This window comes from Giraffa tippelskirchi, chromosome 4 (genome assembly GCF_054371585.1).
Source record: "Giraffa tippelskirchi isolate mGirTip1 chromosome 4, T2T-mGirTip1v1.2.pri, whole genome shotgun sequence".
NCBI classification, from domain to species: domain Eukaryota; kingdom Metazoa; phylum Chordata; class Mammalia; order Artiodactyla; family Giraffidae; genus Giraffa; species Giraffa tippelskirchi.
Window position 1 is genome coordinate 128,022,090 of NC_137278.1, and position 18,779 is coordinate 128,040,868.

Consider the following 18,779-nt stretch of genomic DNA (forward strand, 5'->3'; position numbering starts at 1 on the left):
GGGAGGTGGTGGAGCCCCACATGTGGAGATCTGGGAACCAGTCCCAAATCCAATTAAAGGACCTCAACTCAGGAGTCCTCTAAACAAGGATAGAAGAAAAAAAAACCCACCAGCCTCTTTCAGAATCCTCCCACCAGGTTGCTCAATCCCCACCACCCATCTGAGCCAGATGGGTCACTCCAGAAATAAAACTAAAAGGAAACTAGTTTAAGCTTTATAACAAGGTGAAAACTGAGAGTCATTTGTCAGTTCTAGAAGACTCAGACCAAGAAATATCTGGAGTCAGAGAGACAGAGAGACAGACAGATATACTGACTATATTAAAACAGAGCACTAACACTGGAGCAGAAAGAACTCCCAACTGAAGAAAACCTCAGTCACTGACCCTGCCCTAATATGTCTCCATCAGGCATAGAGCATTAATGGAACACCTCCTTTATTCCAGACAGTATGCCGGGTAGTGGATGAGGGGCTCCCAGTCAAGGGTACAGAACCCAAATTCCTAGAGGCAAGGGAGACAGGCAGGAACTGGAAGGATGGCTGCAATGACAGAACAGTTGGGGAGGGGCTTCTGGGTGTTTGATTTATGTCTGTTCCAACAGTCCTAGGCTGTCTTCCCCTGCTGCAAGCGGGGGTTTTCCCAGCTGTGCATCTGCTGGAGGGAAAGAAGGGCGGGTGCAGGGGGAGGGTCTCCATGTCCTTGCATCTGGTCCCAAGAGCAATCCCTTTCCCTTTCTCCCCTGCTATCCACTGCCTGCTGGGCAGAGGGTGGGGGCTGGGGGAAATGCCAGGGCCTGCAGATAATCACCAGGTAAGGAAAAGTACTGGCCCAGGGCTAGGGGGAATGCAGAGGATGCAGAGTTGGGGCCATAAATCTTGCTGGGAAGAGGGGGTACAGAATGGGGGGACATGACAGTTGGAGCCCATCCAGGTGATTTCACATGAAGTATCTGAACCTTGAGGGGTGGGAGGAGGAAAGATGAGAGGTGAGCAGGGGCAGAAGCCAGAGACAGGGGAAGAGGCTGAAAGAGACACAGATAAGAGAAGCAAATGAGATGGAAGGGCAAGCGAGAGATGGGAACAGTGATGGGGGAGGCAGCACAAGGAGACAGATGGGACGAGGTGGAGATGGAGAGACTAAAAGGCACACACAGTGAAACTCATAAAGATGTGATGGTCCAAGAGACCCTCGGAGAGAGGGAGGAAGGCACGAGGGAGAGAGGGAGAGAGAGGAGCTGATGGCAGAGTTCTAGAAAGACTCAGACCAAAAAATACCTGGAGTCAGAAAGACAGACAGTCAGATCTGCCTGACAGAGATGAAGGTGAAGGAGGCAAAGAAGAAACAAAGAAAACAGGGATGCGGTGAGGAGATGGGAGGGAGCGAGACAAAGAGAGAGCAGGAGGCAAGTGTAGAGCAGGAGGAGGGAGCGAGGCAGGGGAGGAGGATATATATTTTCTTTATGATCCTCTTCAATCTCACTCGGCTCACTGCTGAGCCGGTTCCCCTCTCAGGTGCTGCTCGGTGGTGGATGTGCCCAGAAAGCTGATCAGGTGAAACTGCTGCCATAGCTGCCCCCGGGCTCTCTACCAGTGCCAACCTGGGGGATCTCAGAGACCCCTGCCCGAATATGAAAACCTGCCTGCCTCTCCTTCCTACTTCTCCCCCTAAATACTGCAATCAAAAGAGGCCTAAAGCTTGGCCAGAAATTTTGCAGAGCTAATGGAGCCTCACACAACCAGTACGAAGGGAAGTGGGGCAGAGGAGAGAGAGAAATAGAGGCAGGTAGGCAAGCTCTAGCAGAAGTGTTGGGGACATATTTTGGTCAGGTGCAGCTTGAAGAAGAACCAGTAGAGGGAAGGACTGGGATGATGTCTGCCTTTGAGAGCTAAATGAGCAGTATGCAAAGGATAAGTAAAATAAGATACTAGTGACTGTCCATCAATTTGTGGTCAACCATCTGGACAACTTCTGAGCAGTTATGATCAATTCCTTCAAGCAACTCTCCACTATAAAAGGCCCCCACAAATATACACAGGAAATATGAAATCCACAAAAAGGAGAAACTGAGGCATAGAATAAAGATCCTGAGGCCAGTGTATATGCATGAATCCCGGTTTTAAGGCACCAGTGATGGAGCAACCAGCCAAGCTTTGAAGACCTAAGACTTAGCACTGTAAGCTGGACCCTGCCTTGAGCTGAGCTCGGCAAACACAAGCTCCCCCAGCTCCTCTCAGGGCAACAACTGAAACAATCTGAAGGGGAACTGTTCTCCCCACCCACTTCTCTGTCGGGCACCTTTAAAGGTCCCAGAGGCCAGATGTCTGATTACAGGTAGAGCTCAAAGTCTCTTTAGCAGCAGAAGGAATCTTATCCCAGCTGGCTTGGGTCTCCCAGAGGTAAATTCAGAGGCCGCAGGACAATAGCTGAAATCACCTAACTTCCTACAGCCATCTCAAAGAGGTATGGGTGGATAGCCACCACGGAACAGGAAGGGAGGGACTTCACAAACCACGGAAAAGGAGGACCCAATACCCAGAGTGCCTGTCAACAACTAGGTAGGTCAGTACTTCTGGTATAGGAACCAAGGCTGGGCAGCCCAGGCTCCCAACCAGCTTAGGGACCCTGGAGGCAGCTCTAGGTCTGTGTCTTGGCTGGGTCAAGCAAAGCTGCAACTTGGAAGCTCTGCAGTACTAGAGGGGACCGCTAGGGAGTGCGCGCCAGCAGTCAGGCTCTAGAGAGGCTGAGGCTGGAGTCGGCTGACGTGGAGGAGACCGGAAGGCAATCGATCAGAGTCGCCCTGGCAACCGGGCTGAGCCTGAGACGGACAGCACGTCGATAATGAAATCATCGTTAAATGACTTCAAGCCCTAATTAATAATCCGGGCCAACCGAGGCCATGCCTGACTGGGGTCGGGGGGAGGGGATGTCATTGTTGGGGGAGCATTGGAAGCTTCTGGACAATTAATCAATTAATCCACTCACTCAATAATTGGCTCCTTTGTCCTCTGCTGTGCCCCCCTCCCCCACCCTATCCACCTCTGACTGTGGAGAGGGTAAAAAGAGATGTGGGGCTAATCATTTCCAAGGGTCACAGTGCCTCCTTCTCCTTTTTATTCACACGTCTGTTTCCTGGACCATCTCACTGAAACCTTCCCCAAGGTTGGACCTTCCTATGCTTTTATAAGACTTACCAAAGGGTGAATATTTCAGGATCTGGAGCCTTAGCTATCCAGGGTCTTCCCCATAACCCTCTACTCCTTATCCTATCACTTGCTCACCCGTCCCCCCACACACACACACACAGCGCACACACACACAGCGCACACACAGACTAATCACCCACCCACAGCCCACCCTGACTGAGGAAAGAGCCGTGAACTCCAAGCCAAGAGTCAGGTTTATCCCAGCCACACCGGCCCACCTGTAAATATGTGACCTTGGGCAGATTACATGTCCTCTCCAAAGATATCAGTTTCCCCATCTGTTACATGAGGGGACCCAACTGATTCGCAAGATTTTCTAAGATTCCTTCCTGTCCTCTATGCACTATCCTGTGATGCTAATAATTGCACCTGGATCACCTCTCACTCCTCTCTACTCAGTTTCTTTACCTTTGGGAGGTAAGGGAGATTGGAAGGAGTGCCGGGCACTGATTTATCAAATTCCCCATCCCCAAAGAATTCACCTTGAGACCTGGATAAAGGGAGATGGCAGAATAGTGTATGGAAGAAAGCTTCCCCTAGCCCATCCCCCACCTGCCCAGTCTGTCTGGTCCCCGCCACCCACCTTGCTTATTGCTCTCCACAACCCCCAGCAGGAAATGAAAAAGGTACAGGAAATTGCACTTTAAATCCCCCAGCTCCTGGCTCCCTCCCCCAAGCCAGGGAGCTGGGGACAGACAATCTCACAAACCAGGCTCTCTCTGTTTGTAATTAGTAAGCCACTTAAGAAGGGAGGGGCCTCCCTGCAGAAAGAGCCCCTCCCTCCCTCTGCCACAACCAAGTGGGCTATTAAAAAAAAAGGGGGTGTTGGGGACAGCATATGGGTTTGGAGAGAAGGAGCCAGGAGATCTAAGAAAGATAAAGAGTCAGTGAGGCACCTAGACTGGACAGCACAGGTCAAAGTTTCTGGGGGAGCTGATTTGTAGCACCACCTGTAGCTGGGTGAACCAGGTGTAGCCAAAGGCTGGGATGCGGATGGATGGTGGAGAGGGAACCCTCCAGGGAAACCCTGCAGAGAAGACCAGGGAAAAAAACCCACCAGGTCCATCCCACCCCCATGGACACTTAGTAGTTTAATAAAGTTCAGAATGTTCAGGGCTTATGTGTAATTAAAGCCAGGAGCTGGGTAATTACATTTCTTCAAGAGTTCTACCCTTGACCTGCTTCCTCCCCCATATACACACATCTTTTATGAAAGACACTGAACTTTAGAAAATATCTCCACTAAAGAGATGGGCTTCATTTCAGGAAGAAATTGAGAGTACACTTTGAAAAGAATTTCAAAGGGGAGGTAAATGCTAGAACAAATGAGAAGTACATGCACACACACACACACGCACGCAAGTACATACCCCCAACAGGAAAAGGAAAGCCTGCTCTTGACTGCCATTTCTTTTCATGTGTGATTGACCTCCAGATGATGTGTCTCACATCATGTGGCAAAATACAGTCTCTCTAAACATGAGGACAATAATTTCCCCCAACCCCTATCTCCAGGAGGGCAATGATTATTCCCCTCCAGGGTCATGGCTAACATGCTTGCAGAAGGGTTACACAGGCCACAGGTAAGAGCCCTAGGTGGAGGCATCTAGCCTGGTGTCCTATACCCCAGGCCCTCCCTCTTCTGTTTTATCTCAACCTCTCTGTACCTCTCAGCGTCCATTCTTTGAACTCACCCTGTGAACCCAGTTCTGAGAAAGGGAAAGGGTCCAAAGAGAGGAGAAGAATGGCCCTGATCTCTGGAATGTGAGAAAAGAGACACACAAGACAGGAGATCCAGACAGAAAAAAAATGCATATAAGTTAATAGAGTGTAGCCAGATCCTTCAGGTGCTGATGGGCCTATGGAAAGGAGAGTGGAAATAAAGATTGAGATTCTAAAGCAAGATCAGAGAGGAGTAAATGCCAGGTTTAGAGGCTAGAAGGTGCATAGGGCTGGGGAGGCAGGAGGCTGATGTGCCCAGCAAATATGGGGAGAATAAGCTGGGAAGACATCAAAGATGAGGATGAGGACGATTTAAATGCCTAGTACATTTAGAGTTATAAATCTTTACAACTGTACACAGTTCTTTTGCATAAATTTCATTTAATCCTCAATAATAAGCCACAGAAGCAGGTACTGGTATTGCTATTTTATAGACAATGAAATTAAGGCACAGAGAGGCTGAGTAACTTGCTTCGGTTCACAGAGCTGGTAAGTGGCAGAGCAAGGAATCAAATTGTGTATATCAACTTCTGCTGGTTCTGCTTCTTGGGAAAGTAGTAAAGGAGAGACTACCTCCCAGAGGGCAAAAGGTGCCCTTCTCAGCACGTTCTGCACAGGAGACTCTGGATAAGTTAGTCAACTTGTCCAGGCCTCTTGTGTGAAACAAGGAAGTAATATCTTAACCTCTGAAGATGGAAAGTTAAACCAGGTAACTGACTGAAATTTTTAGCTTTAAAATGCATAATTAAATCCATGAAAGGGGTGAGCTTCCTCTCCTTCTTTCTGTCTACTGATCCCCAGAGGCCTCTTCTCCACATTTCACAGTTTGAGCAGCTGTCTCCACCCAGCCATGTCTCACTAGCCCATGAAATCCAGGCTCATTCATCCTCGGGCTGTAAGAGGACACATCAAGGTCAGGGAAGTCAACCTGACTTCCCAGCATGTCGCCCATGAAACCCAGGGTCACCGTGGAGCTACAGCGTGGGACATTCACATTGCTGTCTCACACCCCACCACCACTGCCACCCTCATCACATCCGGCCCCAGAGGGATGGTCCCCTGGACTTCTCAGCACAAGCTCTCAGGCCAAACCCCTCCCTCCAGCAATCCTGCCCTCCCAAACCCTGCCTCCTCCAGCCCTCTGCCTCCCCAACACACACTCCTTAAGCACACATGCATGTGCACAGACACACACACACAGTCTACACATTTATTCCTCATCTGCCTCCTGGGTTCACATTCCCTACCCTAAGATAATGCACCCCCTGCGAGTTCGAACTGTGTGTCTCTCCTCTCATTTCTACTGCTCCCTACTAACTAAAGGAGTGCCATTTTCCTTATCTTCTAGGAAGTCTTCCGGACCTCATCTTCCTCCATCTTCCCTCCTTCAGTCATTCCCAGTCTCCTATGACCCAGTAGCTTCTGACCAACTCAACTCACAAGCGCTTGCTAAGGGGGTTGCCCAGCAGGCCCCTAAGCCCTGGCTATCAGCCTCACCTTACCTTCAGCCTAGGAGTGCCCCCAAGGCAGGGCCCAGGCTCCTCCCCTCTGGGTCACCCTTCAGTCCATTCAGGCAGTGTGTGACTCCTGGTTCTGCTCCCTAGGAGTGAGAAGCAAAGTCAGAGAGAGAGCAACTCAAATAGGGATAGGATTCTGAGCCCCACACTTTGTCCTGTAAGGTTTAGTGTCAGAGGACAGGCAGCTGGAGGGGACTGATCTCCAGTGAGTTGCTGCTTTCCTTTCGCAATCCAGGGCTCCTTTGAATGTATGTGTGTGTGTGTGTGTGTGTGTGTGTGTAAGAGAAAGAGAGACGTGAACTTGCATGGAGGGGAGAGGAACATGCAGGTCTGAGGCTCTAGGAGTCTAGTTCCGGCCTGGGGTTGGAGTATTGGGGAAACTGGACTCCTAGGCTCACTGCAGCCTCTCAGTGGATCCAGTCCCATGCCTGCATCTACAGAGGACAGTGGCTGCAGGACTTAGACTCTGGGCATGCCTCCATACCCCCTGGGTTTGCATCTTCTCAGTCCAGTGCACCAATCCACATAATTTCCTATGCTCTGCGGTTCAGTGCAGTCGCCGTCTTCCCTTCCCGTCCACACTCAGGGCTCGGAGCTTAGAGCATCTGTTAAGATGAACCATATAAAATTCCTGATATTCAATTGGTTTGGGGCCTATAAAACCTACTGCTTTGGGTCTTCTCTCCTCAAAACATTTTTTTTTTAACTCCAGGCTAAGGAGACAGGGGAGCAGATTGAGGAAGGGTGAAGAATAATAATGGTTTAATATTTATTGAGCACATACACTGATTATAGGTGTGTTACATTTATAATCACAGCGCTAATCGCATCTAAGGTTTATTCCCCACATTTTACAGGTAAGTAAGCCCAGGTTAGAAGCTTACACGGTGAGAAACTAGGGCTGGGATTCAAATTCAGCCCAAGAGCCACCGCTTCACAACTGCCACCCACAATTAGGGAAGTCCAGGCAGACTGGGAGCCAGCGATCCTTGAGTGCAGCTTCACAAAAGGAAGGCAGGGGAAAAAACAGACCAAACTCAAACTGTCTCAGACCAGAAGAGCCCCAATCAGAGGGGGCGGGGGCAAAGCCCAGGGACCACACCTGAAACCTAAGGTTAAACGGGTCAGAGAAACAGACAGAGGGCCCGAGGGGAGGCTGGGAGGCTCCCGCCGCCGTGGGCAGAGCGCGGGGGAGCGGGAAGACAACGTGGAGGAGGCCAAGACCGGTGCAGATGAGCTGAAGGACAACGGCGCGGAGGAAGCGGACTACGTTGTCTGCGAAGCGAAGCAGAGATCGATGGCGGCAGCAGGGGGAGGAAAGATAAAGTTCAGGCGAAAGTGTACATGGCGAGAGGGAGGGCGAGACCCTGTGGAACAGACACGGAGACTGCGGCAAAAAGAGGACCCGAGGGTTACAGGCAGAGCACGGAGAAGGGGGGAGCCGGACTCAGCCGCAGTGAGAGCGAGTGGGGGGGGGGGGAGGCAGAGAGAAAGGAGGACGAGATAGACCCGAAAAAGAGAGCCAGAAGCTCACTCTGGCCGTCTGGTGTGAGAAGGGACCTTCATCTCAAGGACACCGCGAAAGACAGATGGATGGTGGAGAAATGGGGGAGCTGCGACCCCGGCGGGGCGGGCACCGGCCCAGCCGGCCGCCCCCAGCGGCACGGTCCTCGCCCCCGCCGCCCCCTCCGGACCGCGAGCGACCCCACTACCCTGCCCGCCCCCGCCCGACCAAGCCCGTGCTCCGCGCTGGCATGAAATTGGCTGCAGCCGTAATGAGTCCGCGCCGCGCGGAGGAGGCTGAGGGCCCGCCAGGGAGCCCTGCGCGCCTCGTTTAGCTTGTTTATTGTTCAGGCCTAATTAAAACGTTCCACCGCGCTGCGTTTACATCCGCCCCCCGCTAATGAATTCTCGGCCGCCGGGCGATTTCGGAAACTGCCGCGGGCCGGAAGGGGGGGGTAGGAGGTGGTGGGACTGGGGAAGGAGTGAAAGGGGGGGCGCGCACAAACACACACACGCACCAAACACACTTGCTGCACACACCCACACCCTTCCACGGCCAAAGGAGCAATTAGACATCCGATGATTGACTCCGAGGTCCGAGTGAGCGCCCCCAGCCCCGTCGCCCCAAACTCCGGCAAGCAGGCGTTTGGAGAGGATGGAAGGCAGGGCTTGGACGAGGGGTGAGGAGAGGGAGGTCAGGAGTGACTGTGTGTGTCCTGTGCGTGGCAGGCCTCCGTGTGCCTCAGAGTATGTGTGCCTGTGAGCGCACCTGCTCCCGGAAGCGCGACCGGGGAGCGGCCTTGTGCGCACAAGACTCTGTCTGCCTGCCTGTCCGTCCTTCTAGCTGTTCATGCCGGTTTCTCTCCCACAGAGGGAGCCTGCGCTTGGCTTGCAATGTTTCTGATGGCTCTGGGCGCAGCGTTTTGCCATTTTGCTGTTTGCCTCCTTGTCACGACCTCAGCGAGGGCAGATGGAGCCAGTGGAGGCAGAGACAGACGGTGATGCTTGGGCAGCCAGGGCTCCCTGCCGGCCCCTTTCCTCCTGCCGACAAAAACACACATTCAGCCCTCCACTGCAGGTAGTCAAATAAAATATACAAAAAGCAACTGAAATGCCATTCACACTTGACCACATGGAAACACACAAATGAACAAACACTCGCAGCCAGAGCAACTTGCCAATCACACATGCAGATGAAAAGACCACCTGTATGAACATGTCCCCCTGCCACGCATACATACACACACACACACACACACACACACACACACACACACACACACACGAAGACATGCAAACTTGGGTACACACTTCTCCAGGCAGTTGTGCGTGAACTGTCACTGCCTGACATCCGTGTACCATTCAGTGGGCCTCAATTACTCTCATAGAAAATTCATATCACCCAGCTCCACCTTAAAAATCTGCCCCTCTCCATTCCCCTTCATCCTGGTTCCCCAACCCAACTTTTTATTCCAGGCCAGCAAAACTATTCCCTGTCTGGATTATGGTTTGCTCCTGCTCCAGAACCATCAGAGAGGTATTCTTCCTCTTTTCCTACTCCATTCCATGCCTCGAGTTTCTCCTTCCACAGCCCACATATAATTCTCCTCCTCCAGGCAGCCTTCCCTGATGAACTAACTGACTCTGAATCTTCCCTGGTCAGTTGCACTTGTTGATCTGTGCAGTGGTGAGTGTCACCAGGTTACTTTGATAGTACGTTGTCAGGGAGAGAGACTGTAAGCTCCCCAAGGGCAGGGCCACTTGACCAAATATTTCAGGCTAATGTCAAGCTGAATATGCCAGGCTTCAGTGCTAGGCTGGGATGTTCCTAAGAGTCCTATTATCTGGTTTTAACAAACAGAAAAATGAAACTAGTCCTCAAGAAGCCCTCAGGAAAGTCTCCTTCTGTCACATCTTGCAGGTATCTCCTTCAGAATGACCTTTCAGTGCCACTTGGGAGGACACACCCTCCACTGGGCCTTCCCACATTCACCTTGTTCTTAACTGGAAATACTGCTTCCCAGCTGGGTGCTACCTCATCCTCCAGTCTTGGAGAAAACTTGGCTCTTTTGAAAAATTAGATTCACCCTAAAGAATAAAAATTTGCAGTACAGCTCAGAGCTGTACTGCATGCTTTAAAGGTGATTCCCCAAAGAGGAATGCCAGGAAGGACCAGGCAACTGCACCAGCAGCAGCAGCAGCTGAAGATGCTACTTTGAAGAAGATGGCATGAATTGGATTAATAAGGTTCTTTGTATTAATAAAAAGACAAGGTCATCCTAAAAATCCACTCGTTGACTTCCCCCCCCAACTCACCCAAAAGGTTGTTTTATCCCAGCCCAAGCTCTCTGGAGAGACAGGTGCCTGCCTGCTACTCCCTTGTCCCCTTAGTCTGCCTTCTTCTCAACAGCCAAGTCTCTCTCCATGCCCCTCTCCCTCTTGCAGTTAAAGGCTCCCTCCCTCTCCATGTCTTTCATCCAAGCACGCCTCGGTCATATTTCTTTCTCCACCTCTGTCTTTCTCTGTCTTCTGTCAATTTCTCTACTCCCTTTTTCAATATCAGTTTCTTTCCTCCTGATCTCTGTTGAGGCTCTCCCCTTCCATTTTCTATCTCAATCTTTCTCTAACTTCCATCTTTGCTCTGCTCTCTCCCCCATGCTGCATCTCAACTGCTCAAGCAGTCACTTGGAGAGGGAGGATGTGTAGAAGTCTAGTTCAGCACCAGATGATTCTGGCATTTTGAATAGAGCTCTGAATTGCTGTGTTCCTACACACACACACACACAGCCTCTCCTCTTAACCGAGTCCCAGGTGGTGAGACACCAGCAGAGTCTAGCCTCAGGGTCTCCATCATGCTCTGGCTTCCATCTCTCTTCCCTTCTCTCTCTCTCTCTCATTACCCTCTCTCCCTTTCTCATTACTCTCTCTCTCTGTGTGTGTGTGATCTTCTTCCCTCCAGTCACAGGTGGATCTGTCTTTGGCTCTGGGTCCCTGACTTTCGGTTTTCCCCTGGGCCTGGGTCCACTTCCTGTCTCTGAGTCCCTGTCTGTCTCGGCTATCTCTGCCCTCTGGGTGTCTCTGTTTTGTGTCTGTCTCCCATCTTTCTCTCTGCTCTCCGGATGCTCCTCTCTCTTCGCTCTCCTATCTCTGGCTCTGTCTCTCCCAGGTCTCTCCATTTCCTCTCTGCCCTTGCCTGTCTCTGTCCCCTCTGTGTCTCGGTCTCTTTTCATCTCCAGGGTGCCGTGACCCACTCGGCCCTTTTCGTCCCACAGTGTCGATCTTGGCTTGAATTTACTGGGCCTTTCTGTCAGCGTCTGTGTGTCTGTCTCTCCCTTCTCGGCCCCTCGGCACTGCCCGGCAGTCATGGGTGGGCTGGCGCGGAGGGCTTCGAAGGGGCGGGGGCGGGCGGCCCTTTGTGTGGAAGATTGACGGCCGCGCCGCGCAGCCTCCGCAGCGCTGATTAGGATGCAGCGCGGACGCCGACTGCAGCATTCTCCTCCCCGCCCAACCTTCTCCGCGGCTCCAAATGCCTGCCCCTCCCTGCCTGCTCAGAGTCGTGGGGCTCACCCCTCCCTCGCCCCAGTTCGTCCACCGGGAGCCACTGGAAATTCTGGGCGGACACCTGAGGGCCCCCTCTCTCACTCGAGTATCCACATATCTTGGGTATTTTAAGAGAAAAGGAATGAGGAGAGGAGGGAGGCCGCCTGGAAGTGCTTTGTCCGAGGGGGTCAGGTGTCAGGGGCGCGAAGAACAGAAACGCGCCCGAGGACTTGGCCTCAGCATCATCCCAAATCGAGAATGGCCTCGCGGCTCCTTGCGCCCTTCCGACAAGCACACGCGAAGCAACAAGTCCCGGGAGGAGACACGGATGCGTGCCCCACCTTCACCTCCATCCCTTCATAGGAACTATAACCCTTCCTGGTGCCTAGGACGCTCCCGATAAAATTACTGACATATTTCACCAGTTCTCCCAAAATTAGCACCAACATCTGTGGAGCTCAGTTCCTTTAATTATACCTCCTCATTCTCTCTGCCCACTCACCCCCCCGCAACTCAATATCTGCCCTCTGGACAATTCCCCCTGCAAAGCCTTCCAAGCACCCCAGTGATTATCGGACCTCAGCTCCAAATCCCAGTTATTCCAACCGCTCCGCCCCAGCATCTACATGGTGTTCCTTCCGCCTCCTCTCCCTCCCTCATCCACCCCAGTGCAACTTGGCCCACTGGGTTTCTCCCCAAAGACAGTCACTAACGAGCACTGAGTACTAGAAGGGGAGGGCCAAGGGCAGCTTGGTGGGTGGGAGGGGATTCCAGAGCTAGCAAATAACGAGCCCTGTCAGCATCTGTCAAATATGCCATCTTCCTCCATCATCCCTGTCTCCTGCCTCCTGGCTCCTGCCAATCCATCTCCCTGCTGACGACTGAGCTCAGGTGCAAATTCGCCGAAGCCCAGACGCATAATGCCTGGTCCACTCCAAACCCATTTTCTCCAAGAATGTCGCTAGACTCCGACGTCGTTCTTTGAAAAGTCCTTTCGATCCTAGGAAACCGGGGTTGTAGATGGAACCCAAAGAGAAAGAGAAATTGCCCTCTCTGATCAAAATCTTGCCCTCAGCCGCTTGTCTCCACCGCACACCCCCAAAAGCAAAACTTAAACTATCAGGCAATGGTACGGAGGGTCAAATCTCAGAAAGACCTTCCCAGCTTTAAGGAAGTCGTGAGGGCCTCAAGAAACTAGGAAGATGGTGAGGGGGTAGGGGGCAGTTCTTGGACAACCAAAAATCGCTTCTTGTAATATAGTCAATTTCCACCAGGGGGCGAGGGACGTGGCTCTGCGGACTTAAGAGGAACCTTCTCAGCGGCGACTTGCAAAGAGTTCGGCGGCCACAGGAGGGCGGCAGAGAACGGCGCTCCCTGCCGATCCAGACCCCGGCACTGGGTGCTGAGATGGGGCTAGACTGAACAGGCTGAGGAGAGTCTTGCTCCAGCAAGAACCCATGAATTTCCAAATTCAGGAAACCCCTCTTGCATCCCTCTCCACCAGCATCTCTTCTTTGGCTCTCGGGCCCCTGAAAGGCTATCACCCACCACCCACCCCAGCCCCCTTCCATTTTCTGGTCCCCCAGCACTGGGTCCACTGGCACAGAAGGGGCCTGTGGCTTTTCCATCACAGTTGTACAGCGAACGACTCGAAAACTCAAAGAAGTGGTGTTTCATAGGGTTTCAGCTGAAAACTGAAGCCAGACTAGAACCCAGGTTTCCTTAATTCTCAATACAGGGGTCTTCCCATTGTGCTGGTTGCCATTTCTGAGAGAAAAGCATACTTTACAGATCCCAATGGAAAACCAGCTTACAAATCAATGTCAGAAATTCCCTGGAGGACCAGTGGTTGGGACTTGGCACTTTCACTGCCATGGGCCTGGGTTTGATCCCTGGTCGGGGAACTAAGATCCTAAAAGCCAAGTGGCATGGCTACACACACAGACACACAAAATCAATGGCAAAGCTACACTCTTCCCCCTGTTTGCATATGTAACTGGTGCACATGGGACTGTTAACCACAGGGCACAGAGATGTACCCTCTCGTCCTTAGGCATACACACTCCTCCACCCCTCTCTCCCTACTTCCTAAACTACAAGAGAAACTTCTCTTCGTTTGTAATTTGCAATTTTCATTATATTTGCAGAGGCTCCTTAAAGTTGAGTCGGAGAAGCACTTTCTCAGTTCTGAGCTCTGTCCTTCCTACCACAGCCCTGTTCTGGTGGAGGAGAGGGGCCACTCCAGGTCTCTCTCTCTCAGTGATCCTCTGTCCCAAGCCTTTCACTGCCCGCTTGCCTCTCTCACCCCTCTGCTGACTAGCCTCCTCCTCTTCCAGATCTTTCTTGCCACTGGCTCTCCTTCAGCCTCAAGAGCTGAGTCACCTAGGAAGGTGAGCACAGAAAAGGGACAGAAAGAAAGGTGGGAGAGACAAGGAAGAGAACCTAGTCTCAAATCAGGAGAGGTCTCTGCCCTATTCCCTTTACACTCAGCTGGAGTACTACCTAGAGTATGATCCCAACCTTCTGGTTGGTCCTCACTCCTTCCACTCTCCTTGGGGCTAAAGAGCTGATGAAGGTGAGAGGCAGTGAAGAGGGATGGAGCCTGTGGGGGAGGGGTGGAAACTCATGCAAACTCCAAACTCATGGGCTGAGTATGTGCATACAGGGGTGCCACACCCCCACCACTTCCACATAGCCCCCATGTGCACCTGATGTCATTCCCTATCCAGGACTCATTCCTTATAAAACAAGAGGAGAAAAACTCCCCAACCTCTCAAACATCTTATTCCAACTTTCATTCTCCAGGGGAGGTCTGAAAAGACAAAACCCCTCCCCATGTGCCTCCTTGTCCACCCTGGCTTTTGAGATGTCCCCCTAGGCCCTTGGAGGCAGCCCCACCTTCCACAGAATTGGGGAGGCACTAGCCAGAGTCTCCTCCCTACAAAGGACTGAGACAAACGCCAATCACGTTGGGGCCACTCACGGTGCCCATTCTGCTATGAATTCCCAAGGTCAAAACCATTCTGGTGTTATTAAAAACATAAATGTTGCATACCAGGCAGCAAGGGAAAAAATTATAAGGCAGCCAGACGAGAGGGAGATGGAGGGGCCGGTAATTGTCTTCGTCTTCCCAGAGTCAAGCTCCACGGGGCTGGAGCCGCACACAGAACATTGCTTTTTAATTTAACTCAGTAAGGTCAGCAGCAGCAAATGAGGCAGGGGAGGAATGGCACCTCAGAGGGAGGGCGCCAGGGCACAGCCCCCCACCCGGAGCCTGCAGAGCCAGGGCTCCTGGCCAGGATCTCCAAGCAGTGCCAGCAGGAGCAGAGGGAAGATGGTGGGAAGAATTCCATGCCTCTCAGCCCACCACAGAAGGGAGCTGGAGGGAGAAGGGACCATTGTGAGGGCTTCTGAGGAACTGGGATTTGGGTGCAGGGAGAGAAAAAGACTCAAGAGGGACCTAGGTGAAACCTGAAGGACTCAGGCCGGTGGAGACAAAACCTTCTCCCATCTTGCCGCCCCACAATACCCACTCTACAGATGACAATAACAAGGGCCATGATTGAAACTTGGGTTTGCCTTCCCCCAGCACCTGTGAATCCTGAGGCCCAAGCAGAGAGAGTTCTCCTGTGGACCACTTTGTCCCATCTCCAAGGATCCAGCAGGGCAGGGGAGTGGAGGATGGAGAATCCGAGGCAAAATTGCCCTCCCTCAGAACCTTCCTCACAGGTTCTTTTCTCTGGCCACCTTCCCCTCTGCAGCTCTACTAGCTGTATGGTGGTTCTCTCCATTTCCAGTGCTATAGGAAGGACTGGAGTTAGACCACAGAAGGGACTTTTCAGATTAATATCTTGGTCATGGCCACAACACAGGCCGGGGTAGGGAAGGCTAAGAAATCTAGGCTTTTCTGAATAGGCCCAATGAACTGAGCATGATGAAATCCGGGAACCCAGAGAAGATGGGCAATCTCCTGTGTATGGCAGGCAGCAGTGGCTTTGAAAAGACTATGCATCTATCAGAAGCAGTGACATCCAAATACACACTGGGATTTATTGGGAAGTTCTTCTGCAGGTCAGACCTCAAATCCTCCAGCTTTAATTTCAGGCTATTTCTCTTTTGGGGCTCTTTTGGGGAGGGAGAATTTGAATAGTAGGTTTGAGACTTGAGGACAGAGTTTCCATTATCTCTCTCCACCTAGAAGTGTCCTTGCCACTTTCCTCCCAGGTTTCTACTCCCCTGTCAATTAAGAATTCAAAGCTCCCTGAAGAAACCACCAATATCAATTAGGAATTCTGAGGCCTGCTACCCTCACAGTGCACACCCCTACCGGCCTTCCCTGCTCTCTTGCCAAGGAGGTCCCATTTTTGGCACCAGGACTCCATCTCTGCAGTTCTCAGTGCTTGCCACAAGGTGGCAGCCAACACATCGACTGGTCTAGAACTAGTGCTGGTGCCTCACCAGCACTAGGACCCTCTCCTCCATCCAGATCTCCACTCACCCCACCCCCTCCTCCCTACGCAGGATGCCAACCCTGTGGCATCATGGTGGAGCTGCCTGCCACCCCCCATACCAGGCCCAGCATCCCAAGGGCCCCAGGATAGTAGTGTAGAGGGGCCTGTTAACTGGGCCAGAGGCAACCAAGAACAGGAAGAGGAACAGGAGCAAGGGGTGAGGCCTAACCCAGAATAAAGACCAGGAAGGGTCTGTATTGCTACCTCCCTCCTCGGGAGGAGATCCAGTTGGACACCATTATCTTTCCCATCCCCAGAACACAGAAAGCAGGACAAGGTTCATTCAATTCTCCACTGCAGTCCTGACCCTTCTGGTGCATGGAGAGCGGTCCTGGGAGGGAGGAGAAATCAGTCCTGCCATTGAAGCACCTTCCATTTGGAAGTGGGAGCAGGAACAAGGTACACAGCTGGAAAGAGCAGACAGAAGAACCAGGAGAGACTTGCAGCTACCCTGGCAGTGGTTTAGAAGGAGAACATTTGGGATCCAGATACAGGAGGATTAATCAAGGAAGACTTCCCAGAGGAAGTGAATATGAGGTGATATTGCAAAGGGTCGAGAGGCTAGTCTACGAGAAGAGGAGAGGAAATGGTTCAGACCGGGCATAGACCATGAGGCTAGGAGAGGGCAGGGAGGACTGAATGCCGTGATGGCTGCCCCTGAGTGCATCTAAGACAGCAGATGGTGGGGGCCTGTGAGGGGGATGGGAAGTTGAAGGAACAAGTGTTGGCGGGTGAGGGGCCTCGAAGCCCAGCTGGGAAGGCTGGGAAGGAGTCGGTGAAGCTGAAGTCAGCTTCATCTGACGTCACTGAAGTCAGCAAGAAGAAGGAAGACAGCCCCCCAATTAGCTGAAGTATCCCTCCCTCTCTCCCCAACTCCATAAAACCAAGAGAAGAGAAGCAGGGTTTAGGGTTCCCCAATGGGACACAAGAAGGATTCCTAGACTAGGAGTCAGGGGCTTAGGACACTGAGTGAGTCTTCCCTCCTCTGAGGCTCTGGCTGCTGTCTGTAAAGTAAATGAGCTGGAACCCATGGTCTCCGAACTCCTGGCTCTGATATTGTCCTGTGATCATTGCCTTCCTCTCCAAGAATGATTGGACCCATCTATGATCTTCCAGGCTTCAGTCTCCCATTCTCTGAGTGTCCCTAAACTTCAGACCCACTCCCCTATCCAGAAGAAGCTACTTCCATGCCAGGGGGTGCTGGGTTCCAATTTCACAAACTCAGCCTGGGCTTACAGGGCACATGGTATGGCAAGAGGATATAAGGTTAGACCCAGGAAGAACTTCCCAGCACAAGGGGTATGAAAGCCTCAGCTTGTATGTCTCCAAGAGACAAGGACATTTGTTTTGGACCTGCCTGAGTAGTGCTAACTAGAGAGAGGTGTTCTCACTGTGGTTATGGACCACCACCACCCCCAAAGTCAGAGACCTTCACATGAAGACTTTCGGGGACTCTACCACCCTAAGGCAGAATGGGTGGAGCCTAGAGCTAGGACTTGCAGCCTGGGTAGAAGACACTTCTAAAACCTGGTGGGGGAAGATGTGCAGAAAATAGGCCTGACCCCTCCACTGCCCAGGTCCCTGTCTGGGCCCCACCTCCTCACCACCCTCCTGGGTCAGAGCAGGGCCTTTGAGCACTTCCAATTCAAGCCCAGAACGAAGACCTCAGGGTCTGGTCTCCATCGAGCCTCAGATCTGGGACCCTGACACCAACCCCCCCATGCCTGGTGGGGCACAGGCACCCACTGTTCAGGCTACCCAACCCCCCATGTCCCCAGAAGAAACAGCCTTCCTCTCCTGGCCTCTCACCTCAGCCCCACCACATACCACATCCTGGAACCTGTTAGAGATTTCAGCAAACGAAAGATATCTTTGGCTCTGAGGCTCCCCCGGGACACGACACGCATCATACACCCATTCACCTGCATACATGAAGATACACACCGAGGCACAAGCTCATACATACACACAGACATCCTCAAAATACACACACATCCACACATCACGAACATTCTCACACACACGCAACACAGACACATGCTCATGAACTCATACACATGCAGATAAGCATATACATACAAACTTACATATATTCCTACACTCACCAAACACACGTATACAGATACATACATGTGTCTCCACTCCTTCCTTCTGACTAAGGATGAAGAGGCCAGCCCTCTAGATTCTAGAGGTTTAGAATGCCCCAGGGGGAAGCTTAGAAACCCACAGGAAACCTATTTCCAGTTTCCTGATTGCCGTCTATGGGGTCGCACAGAGTCGGACATGACTGAAGCGACTTAGCAGCAGCAGCAGCAGACCCAAACTGGAACTCCTGTGGTGTGTTCCCTTTCCTGCCTCCAGAATCTCTGGGATTCTCGTCCATTGAAATGGAACCTGCAAATCTCATTCATTCATACAACAAACATGCTTGAGCACCTGTCTGCCACACACATGCCTACATGCCTGAAGCTGAGGCGGACATATAAAAGAGTGAGACCTTCTCCCCAGTGGTGTGGTGGAAGGACCAAGAGTTCAGGAATCAAGGACCTGAATGCAAATCCTACCTTTGCCTCTGAATAAGCTGTGTTACCTAAGGCACAGAACATAACCTCTCCAAACTTCAGTTTCATCACCTGTAAGGTGGGGTTAAATAAAATTTACCCAATAATTCTGTGACGATTAAAAGACAGGGAAAGCCTCCATCAGCAACGTGTCCACTGTGGAAAGTCACCTTCTTTCCTTTCCCAGTCCCCCTGGTGGGGATCTCCCCAACATGCTCTCA

General features: G+C 52.0%; 1 pseudogene across 6 annotated transcripts in view; it reads right to left on the reverse strand.

Moving 5' to 3' along the window:
• The window catches only part of LOC145547164 (ADP-ribosylation factor-like protein 6-interacting protein 1 pseudogene), a 61,104-nt pseudogene extending 42,950 nt beyond the window's left edge, over nucleotides 1-18,154 (reverse strand). The window contains exons 1-4 of one of the 6 annotated variants that reach the window (XR_014083602.1): nucleotides 18,128-18,154; nucleotides 8,716-8,987; nucleotides 6,928-7,048; nucleotides 6,429-6,526 (exon numbers count right to left, since the gene is read on the reverse strand). The product of XR_014083602.1 is annotated as an ADP-ribosylation factor-like protein 6-interacting protein 1 pseudogene, transcript variant X4 (transcript). Of the gene's footprint in view, nucleotides 1-5,287; nucleotides 5,820-6,428; nucleotides 6,527-6,927; nucleotides 7,049-7,327; nucleotides 7,443-7,977; nucleotides 8,296-8,464; nucleotides 8,988-9,939; nucleotides 12,745-18,127 lie in introns of those variants that run through there. The other 5 variants (XR_014083598.1, XR_014083601.1, XR_014083600.1 and 2 more) reach the window with 5 other exon arrangements.
• Nucleotides 18,155-18,779: the final 625 nt, after the last annotated feature.